The sequence below is a fragment of the Mustelus asterias genome, unplaced genomic scaffold (assembly GCF_964213995.1).
Source record: "Mustelus asterias unplaced genomic scaffold, sMusAst1.hap1.1 HAP1_SCAFFOLD_3566, whole genome shotgun sequence".
Taxonomy (NCBI): Eukaryota; Metazoa; Chordata; class Chondrichthyes; order Carcharhiniformes; family Triakidae; genus Mustelus; species Mustelus asterias.
In genome coordinates, this window is record NW_027593511.1 from 12,960 (window position 1) to 31,114 (window position 18,155).

Here is an 18,155-nt window from a genome sequence, read left to right on the forward strand (position 1 = left end):
ATCAAACACTCCCAGGACAGGTACAGCACGGGGTTAGATACAGAGTAAAGCTCCCTCTACACTGTCCCCCATCAAACACTCCCAGGACAGGTACAGCCTGGGGTTAGATACAGAGTAAAGCTCCCTCTTCACTGTCCCCCATCAAACACTCCCAGGACAGGTACAGCACAGGGTTAGATACAGAGTAAAGCTCCCTCTACACTGCCCCCCATCACAGTCTCCCAGGACAGGTACAGCACGGGGTTAGATACAGAGTAAAGCTCCCTCGACACTGTCCCCCATCAAACACTCCCAGGACGGGTACAGCACGGGGTTAGATACAGAGCAAAGCTCCCTCGACACTGTCCCCCATCAAACACTCCCAGGACAGGGGCAGCACGGGGTTAGATACAGGGTAAAGCTCCCTCTACACTGTCCCCCATCAAACACTCCCAGGACAGGCTCGGTATGGGGTTAGATGCAGAGTTTCCTGTCTGTTAGATTCAAACCCGTTCACAGGGGAGGGAGTCCCTGGGCTGTTTTGTGGAGTCCCCGAGGTCTGGCTCTGCCCCAGCGACGATTCTCCTCGCGACGCACTACACCCTACACTGAAACGCCCGACACTACTGCAGCAAGCTGGGGACTAATCGGCGTTTTAGCCGCAACGCAATGTAAATTTTTGCTTCGAGATTTCTAAACTTCCGGTGATCACCAAACCTCTTGAGAGCTTTTGAGTTCTGCGTTCGGGGAGAAGCTGACTCCAATTCCGGGACGGAGTTACACATCTTTTCGCGGAGAGCGGGATTTCGATCATCGGTGGGGGGGGGGGGGCTTTGATTGGTGTTGATCGGATTTTGAGACAACAGCATTGAGGGGGAGAATGGTGTGGGAATGGTGCGTCTCCGAGACATCAGGTCTGTGGACATGTCAACTTCCAACAGAGGCGACCTTCCTGACTGAAGGAACCCTCGTGTTAACAAATCAAAGAGATTATAGAATCCCTACAGTGCCATTCGGCCCATCGAGTCTGCACTAACCACAATCCCACCCAGGTGTATTTACCCTAGCTAGTTCCCCTGACACTGAAGGGCAATTTAGCATGGCCAATCCACCCAACCCACACATCTTTGGACACTAAGGGGCAATTTAGCATGGCCAATCCACCTAACCCACACATCTTTGGACACTAAGGGCCACTTTAGCATGGCCGACCCTCCTAACCTGCACATAGAACATAGAACATAGAACATAGAAAGCCACAGCACAAACAGGCCCTTCGGCCCACAAGTTGCGCCGATCACATCCCCACCTCTAGGCCTATCTATAGCCCTCAATCCCATTAAATCCCATGTACTCATCCAGAAGTCTCTTAAAAGACCCCAACGAGTTTGCCTCCACCACCACCGACGTCAGCCGATTCCACTCACCCACCACCCTCTGAGTGAAAAACTTACCCCTGACATCTCCTCTGTACCTACCCCCCAGCACCTTAAACCTGTGTCCTCTCGTAGCAACCATTTCAGCCCTTGGAAATAGCCTCTGAGAGTCTACCCTATCCAGACCTCTTTCGGACTGTGGGAGGAAACCGGAGCACCCGGAGGAAACCCACGCAGACACGGGGGGAGAACATGCAAACTCCGCACAGACAGTGACCCAAGCCGGGAATCGAACCCAGGTCCCTGGTGTTGCGAGGCAGCAGTGCTAACCCACTGTTCTTTATTCCAGTTGAGGTGCCAGGGATGAGGGAGGGGAATGGCCCAGAATTACAAACCACCAGTTCCTAACTCTGGGCCATTTTATTTCCTCCACTGAACTGGAGGACTGTGTCTGACTCTGGGCCCCGCGTTTCAGGAAGGCAGCTGAGGACTCAGGGAGGGTACGGAGGGGATGTCAAGTTTATCGAACAGTGTCACAAGTAGGCTTACATTAACACTGCAATGAAGTTACTGTGACAATCCCCTAGCCGCCCACACTCCTGTTCGGGTAACACTGAGGGAGAATTTAGCACCCTAACCGGCACGTCTTTCGGACTGTGGGAGGAAACCGGAGCACCCGGAGGAAACCCACGCAGACACGGGGGAGAACATGCAGACTCCACACAGACCCGAGCCGGGAATCGAAACCCGGGTCTCTGGCACCGTGATGCAGCAGCGCTAATCACTGTGCCACCGTGCCGCCCGGAATGGGAACGGGACAGAGGGATGTAGGGACTTCAAAGAACAGCACAGCACAGTTTTGGTCACCTAGTTACAGGAAGGGTGTAAATAAGGTTGAAAGAGTGCAGAGAAGGTTCACAAGGATGTTGCCGGGACTTGAGAAGCTGAGTTACAGAGAGAGATTGAATAGGTTGGGACTTCATTCCCTGGAGCGTAGAAGATTGAGGGGAGATTTGATAGAGGTGTATAAGATTTTGATGGGTATAGATAGAGTGAATGCAAGCAGGCTTTTTCCGCTGAGGCTAGGGGAGAAAAAGACCAGAGGGCATGGGTTAAGGGTGAAAGGAGAAAAGTTTAAAGAGAATATTAGGGGGGGCTTCTTCACGCAGAGAGTGGTGGGAGTCTGGAATGAGCTGCCGGATAAAGTGGTAAATGCGGGGTCACTTTTAACATTTAAGAAAAACTTGGACGGGTTCATGGATGAGAGGGGTGTGGAGGGATATGGTCCAAGTGCAGGTCAGTGGGACGAGGCAAAAAATGGTTCGGCACAGACAAGAAGGGGCAAAAGGCCTGTTTCTGAGCTGTAATTTTCTATGGTTCTATCTACAGGAACAGGCCCTTTGATCCATCAAGGCCATGCCGACACATGAAGCCTTTCTAAAGACCTTTTGCCTCCACGTGACGTAGAATCCCTACAGTGCATTGAGTCTGCACCGACCACAATCTCACTCAGGCCCTCTTCCCCTAACCCCACATATGTACCTAGTTAAACCCCCTGACACTAAGGTGCAATTAGCATGGCCAATCAACCTAAACAGCACGTCTTTCGGACTGTGGGAGGAAACCCATGCAGAGAATGTGCAAACTCCACACAGACAGTGACCCGAGGCCGGGATTGAAACCCGGGTCCCTGGCGCTGTGAGGCAGCAGTGTGAACCACCGTGTTGTCCCAAATTCTTCTATTCCTGGCCTATTCACATATCTGTCAAGACGCCTCTTAAGCGTTGCTATTGCGTCTGCTTCTACCACCTCCTCTGGCAGCGCATTCCAGGCACTTACCACCCTCTGGGTTAAAAAAAAAACTCGCCTCCCTCACCTTTGAACTTTCCCCCTTTCACCTTAAGTCTACGTCCCCTCGTAGTTGACTTGGGTTCATGTGGAGTGAGCGGGAGAAGCTGGGATTCTTCTCCTCATGGCAGAGAAGGCCAAGGGTGGAGATTCAATCGAGGCGTCCAAGATTGCAAGCGGGGGTTTGGTTGAGGAGAAAGTGTTCCCCCCCCCCCCGCCCCAGTGACAGGAGGAGGGGTAACTAGAGGGGACACTGATTGAAGAGAATCGGGAAAAGAATTGGGGGGGGGGTTAAGATGAGGCAACATTTTTGTTCAATAAAATGGCCCTGGAGAGGGTCCAGAGGAGGTTCACCAGAACGATCCCGGGGATAAAGGCTTGTCGTATGAGGAGCGTTTGAGGACTCTGGGTCTGTACTCGATGGAGTTTAGAAGGATGAGGTAGGGGGGATCTCATTGAAACTTACAGAATACTGCGAGGCCCGGATAGAGTGGACGCGGGGAAGATGTTTCCATTAGTCGGAGAGACTGGGATCCGAGGGCATGGATTCAAAAAGGACAGCACGGTGGCAAAGTGGTTAGCGCTGCTGCCCCACAGCGCCAGGGACCCGGGTTCAATTCCGGCCTCGGGTCACTGTCTGTGTGGAGTCTGCACGTTCTCCCCGTGTCTGCGTGGGTTTCCTGCGGGTGCTCTGGTTTCCTCCCACAGTCCAAAGATGTGCGGGTTAGGTGGAGTGGCCATGCTGAATTGTCCCTTAGTGTCCAAAGATGTGCTGGTTAGGCGGATTGGCCATGCTAAATTGTCCCTTAGTGTCCAAAGATGTGCGGGTTAGGTGGATTGGCCATGCTAAATTGCCCCTTAGTGTCCAAAGATGTGTAGGTTAGGTGGGTTGGCCACGCTAAATTGCCTCTTAGTGTCCAAAGATGTGTAGGTTAGGTGGATTGGCCATGCTAAATTGTCCCTTAGTGTCCAAAGATGTGTAGGTTAGGTGGATTGGCCATGCTAAATTGTCCCTTAGTGTCCAAAGATGTGTAGGTTAGGTGGATTGGCCATGCTAAATTGTCCCTTAGTGTCCAAAGATGTGTAGGTTAGGTGGATTGGCCATGCTAAATTGTCCCTTAGTGTCCAAAGATGTGTAGGTTAGGTAGATTGGCTATGCTAAATTGTCCCTTAGTGTCAGGGTGACTAGCAGGATAAATACATGGGGTTATGGGGATAGAGCCTGGGTGGGATTGTTCTCAGTGTAGCCTTGATGGGCTGAATGGCCTCCTTCTGCACTGTATGTATAGTATGGGACGATCCTTCAGCACCGAGATGAGGAGGAATTTCTTCAGCCGGAGGGTGGGGGTGAATCTGTGGAATTTGTTGCCACAGAGGAGGCCGGGTCATCGAGTGGATTGGAGACAGAGAGAGATAGGTTCCCGATTGGTGAGGGGGGTCAAAGGTTATGGGGATAAGGGCAGGAGAATGAGGGACTGAGAAACCTATCAGCCAGACTCAATGGGCCGAATGGCCTAAACCCTGCTCCTGTACCTTACGCAGCAAGTTGTGGCGGTTGGGACTTCACTCCCTGACGGGAGTGGGTAGTCGGGGAGGCGGTCGGAAGCAAACCCTGCCCGACTGTCGAGGGAAAGGCAGGAGGTATAAGGTGCCAGAGGGGTTGAGGTAAAACAAAGTCCTCTCCAACCGTTGCAATCCCTCCCTCTGGCACAAGGACAAAAGCCAGCGCACTGCGGGAGGGGGTAATGCTGGCTAGTCTGGGGGGGGGGGGGGGGGGCGGCGGAGTGGACACACTGAAGCTTCTGGTCCACTCGATGGGCCATTCTGTAAATAAATACTTGTTCCTTCCAAAAGAATCACTGAAACACTCTTTGCATGTGGCACTTTTAGGTTCTGGAGTATTATATCGGGTTATTAAGACGGAAGGGGCTCTGGGAATACCAATCCAGTTAAAATGGGGAGGGGGCCCTTAAGACCAAAAAAAAAAGGTTTGAGGGCCAACTGGTCTACTGGAAGGGCTAGCACCGAACAAGAGGGGCCGAACGGCCACTCAGAGTGTCGATTTTGATGGTTTTGTGGACACGGGTTCAAGACTAACACAGCAAGCTTGATTCTCACGAATGATAACTGCTGCCGAACATCAAAGATATCCATGCGTTGTGGGATTCCCTGGGCTGGGTTGTAACGCAATGAATGTATGTTTCGGTTTAAATGTGCACCCTGAACTTGTGGCGTACACATCTTGTGTAAATATATTTGTTTTTTTTCTGGCTACAGAATTAAATAGGAACTCAGAATGCAATGCCTGGATATTTCCTCCATTATCTCCACATTACTGAGTGACAATGTGAGGGAGCTGGATTAACATCAGTAGAGATACAGTCTGTAACACAGGGTGCTGGGGGAGAGGGGTTACTGAGTGACAATGTGAGGGAGCTGGATTAACATCAGTAGAGATACAGTCAGTAACACAGGGTGCTGGGGTGAGAGGGGTTACTGAGTGACAGTGTGAGGGATCTGGATTAACATCAGTACAGATACAGTCAGTAACACAGGGTGCTGGGGGGAGAGGGGTTACTGAGTGACAGTGTGAGGGAGCTGGATTAACATCAGTAGAGATACAGTCAGTAACACAGCATGCTGGGGGGAGAGGGGTTACTGAGTGACAGTGTGAGGGATCTGGATTAACATCAGTACAGATACAGTCAGTAACACAGGGTGCTGGGAGAGAGGGGTTACTGAGTGACAGTGTGAGGGAGCTGGATTAACATCAGTACAGATACAGTCAGTAACACAGGGTGCTGGGGGGAGAGGGGTTACTGAGTGACAGTGTGAGGGAGCTGGATTAACATCAGTACAGATACAGTCAGCAACACAGGGTGCTGGGGGGCGGAGAGGGGTTACTGAGTGACAGTGTGAGGGAGCTGGATTAACATCAGTAGAGATACAGTCAGTAACACAGGGTGCTGGGAGAGAGGGGTTACTGAGTGACAGTGTGAGGGAGCTGGATTAACATCAGTACAGATACAATCACTAACACAGGGTGCTGGGGGGAGAGGGGTTACTGAGTGACAGTGTGAGGGATCTGGATTAACATCAGTAGAGATACAGTCAGTAACACAGGGTGCTGGGGGGGAGAGGGGTTACTGAGTGACAGTGTGAGGGAGCTGGATTAACATCAATACAGATACAGTCAGTAACACAGGGTGCTGGGGGGAGAGGGGTTACTGAGTGACAGTGTGAGGGAGCTGGATTAACATCAGTAGAGATAGTCAGTAACACAGGGTGCTGGGGGGAGAGGGGTTACTGAGTGACAGTGTGAGGGAGCTGGATTAACATCAGTACAGATACAGTCAGTAACACAGGGTGCTGGGGGGAGAGGGGTTACTGAGTGACAGTGTGAGGGAGCTGGATTAACATCAGTACAGATACAGTCAGTAACACAGGGTGCTGGGGGGAGAGGGGTTACTGAGTGACAGTGTGAGGGAGCTGGATTAACATCAGTAGAGATAGTCAGTAACACAGGGTGCTGGGGGGAGAGGGGTTACTGAGTGACAGTGTGAGGGAGCTGGATTAACATCAGTACAGATACAGTCAGTAACACAGGGTGCTGGGGGAGAGGGGTGACTGAGTGAGGGAGCTGGATTAACATCAGTAGAGGTACAGTCAGTAACACAAGGCACTGGGGGGAGAGGGGTTACTGAGTGACAGTGTGAGGGAGCTGGATTAACATCAGTAGAGATACAGTCAGTAACACCGGGTGCTAGAGGGGAAGTGGGTTACTGAGTGACAGTGTGAGGGAGCTGGATTAACATCAGTACCGATACAGTCAGTAACACATGATGCTGGGGGGAGTGGGGTTACTGAGTGACAGTGCGAGGGAGCTGGATTATCAGTACAGATACAGTCAGTAACACAGGGTGCTGGGGGGAGAGGGGTTACTGAGTGACAGTGTGAGGGAGCTGGATTAACATCAGTACAGATACAGTCAGTAACACAGGGTGCTGGGGGGAGAGGGGTTACTGAGTGACAGTGTGAGGGAGCTGGATTAACATCAGTACAGATACAGTCAGTAACACAGGGTGCTGGGGGGAGAGGGGTTACTGAGTGACAGTGTGAGGGAGCCGGATTAACATCAGTACAGATACAGTCAGTAACACAGGGTGCTGGGAGAGAGGGGTTACTGAGTGACAGTGTGAGGGAGCTGGATTAACATCAGTACAGATACAATCACTAACACAGGGTGCTGGGGGGAGAGGGGTTACTGAGTGACAGTGTGAGGGATCTGGATTAACATCAGTAGAGATACAGTCAGTAACACAGGGTGCTGGGGGGGAGAGGAGTTACTGAGTGACAGTGTGAGGGAGCTGGATTAACATCAGTAGAGATACAGTCAGTAACACAGGGTGCTGGGGGGAGAGGGGTTACTGAGTGACAGTGTGAGGGAGCTGGATTAACATCAGTACAGATACAGTCAGTAACACAGGGTGCTGGGGGAGAGGGGTGACTGCGTGAGGGAGCTGGATTAACATCAGTAGAGGTACAGTCAGTAACACAAGGCACTGGGGGGAGAGGGGTTACTGAGTGACAGTGTGAGGGAGCTGGATTAACATCAGTAGAGATACAGTCAGTAACACCGGGTGCTAGAGGGGACGTGGGTTACTGAGTGACAGTGTGAGGGAGCTGGATTAACATCAGTACAGATACAGTCAGTAACACATGATGCTGGGGGGAGTGGGGTTACTGAGTGACAGTGCGAGGGAGCTGGATTATCAGTACAGATACAGTCAGTAACACAGGGTGCTGGGGGGAGAGGGGTTACTGAGTGACACTGTGAGGGAGCTGCATTAACATCAGTACAGATACAGTCAGTAACACAGGGTGCTGGGGGAGAGGGGTTACTGAGTGACAGTGTGAGGGAGCTGGATTAACATCAGTACAGATACAGTCAGTAACACAGGGTGCTGGGGGGAGAGGGGTTACTGAGTGACAGTGTGAGGGAGCCGGATTAACATCAGTACAGATACAGTCAGTAACACAGGGTGCTGGGGGAGAGGGGTTACTGAGTGACAGTGTGAGGGAGCTGGATTAACATCAGTACAGATACAATCACTAACACAGGGTGCTGTGGGAGAGGGGTTACTGAGTGACAGTGTGAGGGAGCTGGATTAACATCAGTACAGATACAATCACTAACACAGGGTGCTGGGGGAGAGGGGTTACTGAGTGGCAGTGTGAGGGAGCTGGATTAACATCAATAGAGATACACTCAGTAACACAGGGTGCTGGGGAGAGGGGTTACTGAGTGGCAGTGTGAGGGAGCTGGATTAACATCAATAGAGATACACTCAGTAACACAGGGTGCTGGGGGGAGAGGGGTTACTGAGTGACAGTGTGGGGGAGCTGGATTAACATCAGTAGAGATACAGTCAGTAACACAGGGTGCTGGGGGGAGAGGGGTTACTGAGTGACAGTGTGAGGGAGCTGGATTAACATCAGTAGAGATACAGTCAGTAACACAGGGTGCTGGGGGGAGAGGGGTTACTGAGTGACAGTGTGGGGGAGCTGGATTAACATCAGTACAGATACAATCACTAACACAGGGTGCTGGGGGGAGAGGGGTTACTGAGTGACAGTGTGAGGGAGCTGGAGTAACATCAGTAGAGATACAGTCAGTAACACAGGGTGCTGGGGGAGAGGGGTTACTGAGTGACAGTGTGAGGGAGCTGGATTAACATCAGTACAGATACAGTCAGTAACACAGGGTGCTGGGGGGAGAGGGGTTACTGAGTGACAGTGTGAGGAAGCTGGATTAACATCAGTACAGATACAGTCAGTAACACAGGGTGCTGGGGGGAGAGAGGTTACTGAGTGACAGTGTGAGGGAGCTGGATTAACCTCAGTTCAGATACAGTCAGTAACACAGGGTGCTGGGGGGAGAGAGGTTACTGAGTGACAGTGTGAGGGAGCTGGATTAACCTCAGTTCAGATACAGTCAGTAACACAGGGTGCTGGGGGGAGAGAGGTTACTGAGTGACAGTGTGAGGGAGCTGGATTAACCTCAGTACAGATACAGTCAGTAACACAGGGTGCTGGGGGAGAGGGGTGACTGAGTGAGGGAGCTGGATTAACATCAGTAGAGGTACAGTCAGTAACACAAGGCACTGGGGGGAGAGGGGTTACTGAGTGACAGTGTGAGGGAGCTGGAATAACATCAGTAGAGATACAGTCAGTAACACCGGGTGCTAGAGGGGAAGTGGGTTACTGAGTGACAGTGTGAGGGAACTGGATTATCAGTAGAGATACAGTCAGTAACACAGGGTGCTGGAGGGGAGAGGGGTTACTGAGTGACAGTGTGAGGGAGCTGGATTAACATCAGTACAGATACAGTCAGTAACACAGGGTGCTGGGGGGAGAGGGGTTACTGAGTGACAGTGTGAGGGAGCTGGATTATCAGTACAGATACAGTCAGTAACACAGGGTGCTGGGCTAGAGGGGTTACTGAGTGACAGTGTGAGGGAGCTGGATTATCAGTACAGATACAGTCAATAACACAGGGTGCTGGGGGAGAGGGGTTACTGAGTGACAGTGTGAGGGAGCTGGATTATCAGTACAGATACAGTCAGGAACACAGGGCGCTGGGGGAGAGGGGTTACTGAGTGACAGTGTGAGGCAGCTGGATTAACATCAGTACAGATACAGTCAGTAACACAGGGTGCTGGGGGAGAGGGGTTACTGAGTGACAGTGTGAGGGAGCTGGATTAACATCAGTAGAGATACAGTCAGTAACACAGGGTGCTGGGGGGGAGGTGGTTACTGAGTGACAGTGTGGGGGAGCTGGATTAACATCAGTAGAGATACAGTCAGTAACACAGGGTGCTGGGGGGAGAGGGGTTACTGAATGACAGTGTGAGGGAGCTGGATTATCAGTAGAGATACAGTCAGTAACACAGGGTGCTGGGGGGGAGGTGGTTACTGAGTGACAACGTGAGGGAGCTGGATTAACATCAGTAATCCACTCAATCTTCACATCTTTGGCCACTAAAGGGCAATTTAGCATGGCCAATCCACCGAACCCGCACATCTTTGGACTGTGGGAGGAAACCGGAGCACCCGGAGGAAACCCACGCAGACATGGGGAGAACGTGCAAACTCCACACAGGCGGTGACCCGAGGCCAGGAATCGAACCCGGGTGTCCCTGGCGCTGTGAGGCAGCAGCGCTAACCCACCAATCCGTGGGAGTCTTAATGAACCCTGAACAACGAGGTAACGGGTGGAAGTGGGGTCTGGGAGGAGGGAGGCACGTGCTGCCTCTCCTGGGTACGGTGGCACTGCCGGGGTTGGAGAGGGCACTGCAAACCCATGCCACAGGGAAAGGACCGTGGAGAGACCCACCCGTGGGACTGTAACCCGAATGGGAATCCGTAACAATGATGGATTCCAGGATATCCGGTTCGCCTGCGCTCTCACTGCTCTCTCTCTCTCTGTATTATGTGACGAATATTAAGTGTCCCACGCCTCCCCAACCTGAAACAAGTTAAATACACCCCGGGTGAGTTACCCTTTCTCATGTTACTGCACTTGTAAAACTATAGATCTCACCCCCACCAATCCCTTTATTGTGCACTCTGGCATCCTGGTGCAGGTCAGTGCAAAGCGCCAGAGTGTTCAATAATGACTCAGTCACACACACATTACAGATATCATAGAATCCTACAGTGCAGAAGGAGGCCATTCAGCCCATCGAGACTGCACCAGCCACAATCCCACCCAAGCCCCATCCCCATGACCCCACACATTTACCCCCCCTGACACTAAGGGGCAATTTAGCACGGCCAATCCACCTAACCCGCACATCTTTGGACACTAAGGGGCAATTTAGCATGGCCAATCCCCCTAACCCGCACATCTTTGGACACTAAGGGGCAATTTAGCATGGCCAATCCACCTAACCCGCACATCTTTGGACACTAAGCGGCAATTTAGCATGGCCAATCCACCCTAACCTGCACATCTTTGGAGGATACTGCTCATCTTTGGAGGCACTGTTAATCAAGGATAGTTTAACGGCTGCGGAAAGGCACTTCGAGGGGGATCTGCACACTGAGGTAATATGGGCTGAGGTTAGGAATAGGAAAGGAGCGGTCACGTTGTTAGGAGTTTACTATAGGCCCCCAAATAGTAATAGAGATGTGGAGCAAGAAATTGCTAAGCAGATTATGGATAGGTGTGGAGGTCACAGGGTAGTTGTCATGGGGGACTTTAACCTTCCAAATATTGATTGGAACCTTTATAGGTCGAATAGTTCGGATGGGGCAGTTTTTGTGCAGTGTGTGCAGGAGGGGTTCCTGACACAATATGTGGATAAGCCGACAAGAGGTGGGGCCACATTGGATTTGGTACTGGGAAATGAACCGGGCCAAGTGTTGGTTTGGTTGTGGGAGAGCACTTTGGAGATAGTGACCACAATTCGGTGTCTTTTGTTATTGCAATGGAGAGGGAGAGGGCCATACGGCAGGGCATAGTTTACAATTGGGGGAGAGGTAATTATGATGCAATCAGGCGGGAATTAGGAAGCATAGGATGGGAACAAAAATTGTCAGGCAAAGGCACTAATGATAAGTGGAACTTTTTCAAGGAACAAATACTGGGTGTCCTTGATAGGTATGTCCCGGCCAGGCAGAGAGGAAATGGCCGAGTGAGGGAACCATGGTTCACAAAAGAGGCGGAATGTCTTGTCAAGAGGAAGAAGGAAGCGTATGTTAGGTTGAGAAAACAAGGTTCAGTTGGCTCGATGGAGGGTTACAAGTTAGCAAGAAATGAGCTGAAAAAGGGGCTTAGGAGAGCTAGGAGGGGGCATGAGAAGTCCTTGGCGGGTCGGATCAAGGAAAACCCCAAGGCTTTTTACTCTTATGTGAGGAATAAAAGAATGACCAGGGTGAGGTTGGGGCCGGTCAAGGATGGCAGTGGGAATTTGTGCATGGAGTCAGAAGAGATAGGAGAGGCGATGAATGAATACTTTTCTTCGGTGTTCACCAAGGAGAGGGGCCATGTTTTTGAGGAAGAGAGGGTGTCACAGGCTGATAGGCTGGAGGAAGTAGATGTTCGGAGGGAAGATGTACCAGCAATTTTGAATAAACTGAAAGTTGATAAGTCCCCTGGGCCTGATGAAATATATCCTAGGATTCTTTGGGAGGCAAGGGATGAGATAGCAGAGCCTTTGGCTTTGATCTTTGGGTCCTCACTGTCCACGGGGGTGGTGCCAGAGGACTGGAGAGTGGCGAATGTGGTTCCTCTGTTTAAGAAAGGGAATAGAAATGACCCTGGTAATTATAGGCCGGTTAGTCTTACTTCGGTGGTCGGTAAGTTGATGGAAAAGGTCCTTAGGGATAGGATTTACGACCATTTAGAAAGATGCAGCTTAATCCGGGATAGTCAGCACGGATTTGTGAAGGGCAAGTCTTGCCTCACAAATTTGATAGAATTTTTTGAGGAGGTAACTAAGTGTGTAGATGAAGGTAGTGCGGTTGATGTCATCTACATGGATTTTAGTAAGGCGTTTGATAAAGTCCCCTACAGTCGGCTTATGAAGTAAGGATGTGTGGGATAGAGGGAAGTTTGGCCGATTGGATAGGTAACTGGCTATCTAACAGAAGACAGAGGGTGGTGGTGGATGGAAAATTTTCGGACTGGAAACCGGTTACCAGTGGAGTGCCACAGGGATCAGTGCTTGGTCCTCTGCTATTTGTAATTTTTATAAATGACTTGGAGGAGGGGGCTGAAGGGTGGATCAGTAAATTTGCTGATGACACCAAGATTGGTGGAGTAGTGGATGAGGTGGAGGGCTGTTGTAGGCTGCAAAGAGATATAGATAGGATGCAGAGCTGGGCTGAAAAATGGCAAATGGAGTTTCACCCTGACAAATGCGAGGTGATTCATTTTGGTAGGACAAATTTAAATGTGGATTACAGGGTCAAAGGTAGGGTTCTGAAGAATGTGGAGGAACAGAGAGATCTTGGGGTTCATATCCATAGATCTCTGAAGGTTGCCACTCAAGTGGATAGAGCCGTGAAGAAGGCCTACAGTGTGTTGGCGTTCATTAACAGGGGGTTGGAGTTTAAGAGCCGTGGGGTTATGCTGCAACTGTACAGGACCTTGGTGAGACCACATTTGGAATATTGTGTGCAGTTCTGGTCACCTCACTACAAGAAGGATGTGGAGACACTGGAAAGAGTGCAAAGGAGATTTACCAGGATGCCGCCTGGTTTGGAGGGTAGGTCTTATGAGGAAAGGTTGAGGGAACTTGGGCTTTTCTCTTTGGAGCGGAGGAGGTTGAGAGGAGACTTGGTAGAGGTTTATAAGATGATGAGGGGGATAGATAGAGTGAACGTTCAAAGACTATTTCCTCGGGTGAATGGAGCGGTAACTAGGGGGCATAACTATAGGGTTCATGGTGGGAGATATAGGAAGGATGTCTGAGGTAGGTTTTTTACTCAGAGAGTGGTTGGGGTGTGGAATGGACTGCCCTGCAGGGATAGTGGAGTCAGAAACTTTAGGAACATTTAAGAAGCTATTGGATAGGCACATGGAGTACTTCGGGATGATAGGGAGGAAATAGCTTGATCTGGGTTTCAGACAAAGCTCGGCACAACATCGTGGGCCGAAGGGCCTGCTCTGTGCTGTACTGTTCTATGTTCTATACAAATGGTGGCATGAACAATACAAATGTGGCTTTGCTTTGGAAAACAAGTCATCGCCTGACAATTTAGGTCAGGGGGTTGAGTGTGATCCACCCTTCACCCTGGGTCTATGTCACAGAGTAAGCAACAATCGCCACATCATAAGAGGCTTCAAGGCGATACTTATAAAATTCTAACAGGGTTAGACAGAGGTAGATTCAGAAAGAATGTTCCCGATGGTGGGGGGAGTCCAGAACTAGGGGGGGTCATAGTTTGAGGATAAGGGGTAAACCTTTTAGGACTGAGGTGAGGAGAAATTTCTTCACCCAGAGAGTGGTGGAATTCACTCCCACAGAAAGTAGTTGAGGCCAAAACGTCGTGTGATTTCAGGAAGAAATTAGATATCGTTCTTGGGGCGAAAAGGATCGAGGGATATTGGGGGGGCGGGGGAATCAGGATATTGAAGGCGGGGGGGGAAGGAGGAGGAGGAGGGGAGGGAATCAGGATATTGAATTCGATGATCAGCCATGATCAAAATTAGAGAGGTGGTGGTCTAGTGGTATTATCACTAGACTATTAATCCAGAAACTCAGCTAATGTTCTGGGTGACCCGGGTTCGAATCCCGCCACGGCAGATGGTGGAATTTGAATTCAATAAAAAATATCTGGGATTAAGAATCTACTGATGACCCATTGTGGGAAAAACCCATCTGGTTCCCTTCAGGGAAGGAAATCTGCCGTCCTTACCCCGGTCTGGCCTACATGTGACTCCAGAGCCACAGCCAATGTGGTTGACTCTCAACTGCCCTCCAAGGGGCAACTCGGGATGGGCAATAAATGCTGGGCCCAGCCAGCGACGCCCATGTCCCAGGAACGAATTGAAAAATATACGAATGGCGGAGCAGGCTGGAGAGTCGATGGAGATTCCATCGGCCGAATGGACTCTTCTGCACTGTAGGGATTATATTCTACAAAAAATGAAATGTTTGCTAAAATTTGGCCTACTCCCGCTTCTAGTTTCTCCCAAAGGCCGGCAGGGCGGTGGGGAGACAGCTCAGACAGAGGGTCTTCCGGACCGCGGGTCTGAACCTCTCTCCGCAGATTCGCTGAGGGTTTTTCCAGCACTTTCCAGTTCGATGGCAAAAGCAGAAGACGCACTGGGGGGACCACCCCCCCCCCCCCGTCAAGGGCCGCCACTGGCCTGATGGGCTGAATGGCCAGCTCCCGCGCTGCCCCGATCCCATGAAATAGTCACAGGAGATCGGAGCTGGCGAGGTGAGGGGTGAAAAAAAGCAGCAAAGGAAACTGTACGAGCCAGCGAAAACCTCGAGGCCTTTTTCGTGTGAAATAATTGCACTTGGACATCTTTCATTATTACATAAGTCGTGTATTTTTTTAATATAACTTTTTTTTTTACACATGAGTTTGAGCACGGATTAACACGTATATTAGACAGGTGGATTGGGAAGGTAAGGGGGGGGGGGGCATTCACACACACGCGCGCGCGCACACACATTTTACACACACACACGGCCTATTCGATGGCGTACGAGGCAATTGCACAGACATCTCCCGCACACTCACGCCAGCATCTACTGTACAACCAGGCCCGATACAGGCCTTTAATCTTCGTACTCCTCCTCCCGCCCCCTTCCCCTCTTCGAAGGCACCAAAGTCTTCACCGGATTCCACGTCCAGGTTTGGCAAGACAAAAAAAAAACACTCGCCAGTCTTGAAGCTTGAGTGGCAACGCACGCCCGCAATGCATGCGCCGTCACGCTGGGTGCCAATTGATCCGCGCGCGCGCACGCACCCGCTTTGGGGGGTGACCAGGAGCCGGTTACCCCCACCCCCACCTTTCCCCCAAGCAGAAAGTGGGCAGGGGTGACAGTTCTAGCTCCCGCCCCCCACCCTCGGGTTAGGACCGACTTGCTAAGCAAGCGCTGGATGTTGGGGAATAAAGCAGCTCTTTGGGAAGCTTTACGCGGGTGGGGAGTGCGTGGAGAGGTGCGGGGGGGGGGGGGGGGGGGGGGGGGGGGGAGGGGAGGAGGGGGTTAGATTACGAGGCCTGGTCGCCACCGTCGCTCCTCGTCGCTAATGGCAGACAGCTCTGGCGAAAGGCTGAATCGTGGCGCCGATTGTCCGAGGCGTCCGGTCCGTTTGAGTTCCAAGCAACGTTTGGGAGCCGTCACCGTTGTCGGCGAGGCACAGACCGCCAGAGGCCGCAGATTTCACCGGCCCCCACTCAACCGCGTCGCTCCGAGCGGAACTGGAAATGGGCTCGATCGGACGGATTTCACTGCGCGGAGGTCGGCCCAGTGTCAGTCCAGTGGACACCAACCAAGCGAGCGCCATTTTGCTTCAAGTGCGGCATAAGAATCGAAGGCAAGCTCCCCGGGGGTAGGGGGGGGGGGGGGGGGGAGGGGAATATATCGCGACACTCCCCCCTCCCCTAACCACCCCCCCCACGTAATCTACAGCCGTATATTAACCCCCATCACCTCCACCGCCCAATATTTTCTCCTCCTTTCCGCCAATGGTTTGCTTATTAGCGTCGCAAGTCGGCTTACCTTAACGCTGCGATGAAGTCTTTCGGACTGCGCGGGGGGGGGGTTGGGGAGGGAACTGGAGCATCCGGAGTAAACCCCACGTAGAGACTCCGCACAGAACCCGAGCCGGGAACCAAACCCGGGTCCCTTGACGCCGTGAGGCAGCGGTGCGAACCACCGTGCGCCAACTGCAGCGCCACCTCTGCGCGGGAGGATGCAATTACACCCTCGCCCCGTGACATGTTTACATGGGAAACGTCCATTTCGGACGCAGAGATGGGGCACAGATCGAACGTAACTACAATCGCTTAACCCCCTCAACCATTCCGAACCGCCAGGCCCGGCGATGAGGTGTGGCATCCATGAATCAATAGGTACCTTTAGCAAAAGTTAATCTTAAAAGTTCTCTCATATATTATATATATAATATAGTTCTTTTCGATTACAAATCTCAAAATACTTTCCATACATGCATTAATACCAAGAAAACACGAGGGGGCCCAGCTAGTCTAATTCATTCTGCCTTCCCCCCGGGAAACAGTGTTCTGGCGCATTAATGTAGAAATTACTTGAAAACAATCCAAAATTATGGGGTACTAACTTACAGGACATTCAAAAATATAACCCCTTGTTAATGTTGCATAGCCGCGCCACTATCTCGATTCTCAGCCTTTGCCCCAAGCAACAACCCCTCCCCGCCACACCAAACCGCTCACCGTTTAGCTCAGGATCATCCCCATCTGTCTGAAAGACCGCCGGCTGCAAATTCCCCTCAGAAATCGCAGGAGATTCCTCCCCCCCACCTCCCCGCCCACGCCCCAACTGCTCCGAGAGGGACAGGAGACCAAAAGCTTGGTCAAAGAGGTGGGTTTTAAGGAGCTGGAGGGATTGGCGGGAGGCGGGGGGGAAGGAGATAGGGAAGGACTGAAAGGGAAGGGACGGAGGGAAGGACTGAGGTAGGGAGGGAGAGAGAGATTTAAAGGGATCGGCGGAAGGGAGCGAGGGATTGAAGGGGGAGGGAGAGGGAGAAGAGGGAGAGAGAGAGAAGGGGAGAGAGAGAGAGAAAGGGAGGGAGAGAGAGGGAGGGAGAGAGAGAGAGGGAGGGAGAGAGAGAGGGGGAGGGAAAGAGGGGAGGGAGAGAGAGGGGGGAGGGAGGGAGAGAGGGGGGAGGGGGGAGAGAGGGGGGGAGGGGGGAGAGAGGGGGAGGGGGGGAGAGAGGGGGGGAGGGGGAGAGAGAGGGGGGAGGGGGGAGAGAGGGGGGAGGGGGGAGAGAGGGGGAGGGAGAGAGAGGGGGGGAGAGAGAGAGAGGGGGAGGAGAGAGAGAGGGGGGAGAGAGAGAGAGGGGGGAGAGAGAGAGAGGGGGGGAGGGAGAGAGAGGGAGGGAGAGAGGGGAGAGAGGGGAGGGAGGGAGAGAGAGGGAGGGAGGAGAGGGAGAGAGGGGGAGGAGGGAGAGAGACAGGGGGAGGGAGGGAGAGAGACAGGGGGAAGGAGGGGGAGGGAGGGAGAGAGACAGGGGAAGGAGGGAGAGAGAGGGGGGAGGGAAGGAGAGAGAGGGGGGGGAGCGAGAGAGAGAGAGGGGAGGGAGAGAGAGGGTAGGGAGAGAGAGGGGAGGGAGAGGAGAGGGGGAGGGAGAGAGAGAGGGGGTGGGAGGGAGTGGAGGGAGAGAGGGGGTGGAGGTGAGGAGATAGCGGGGGCTGGAAGGGTGAGGGAGAGAGGGGGGAGG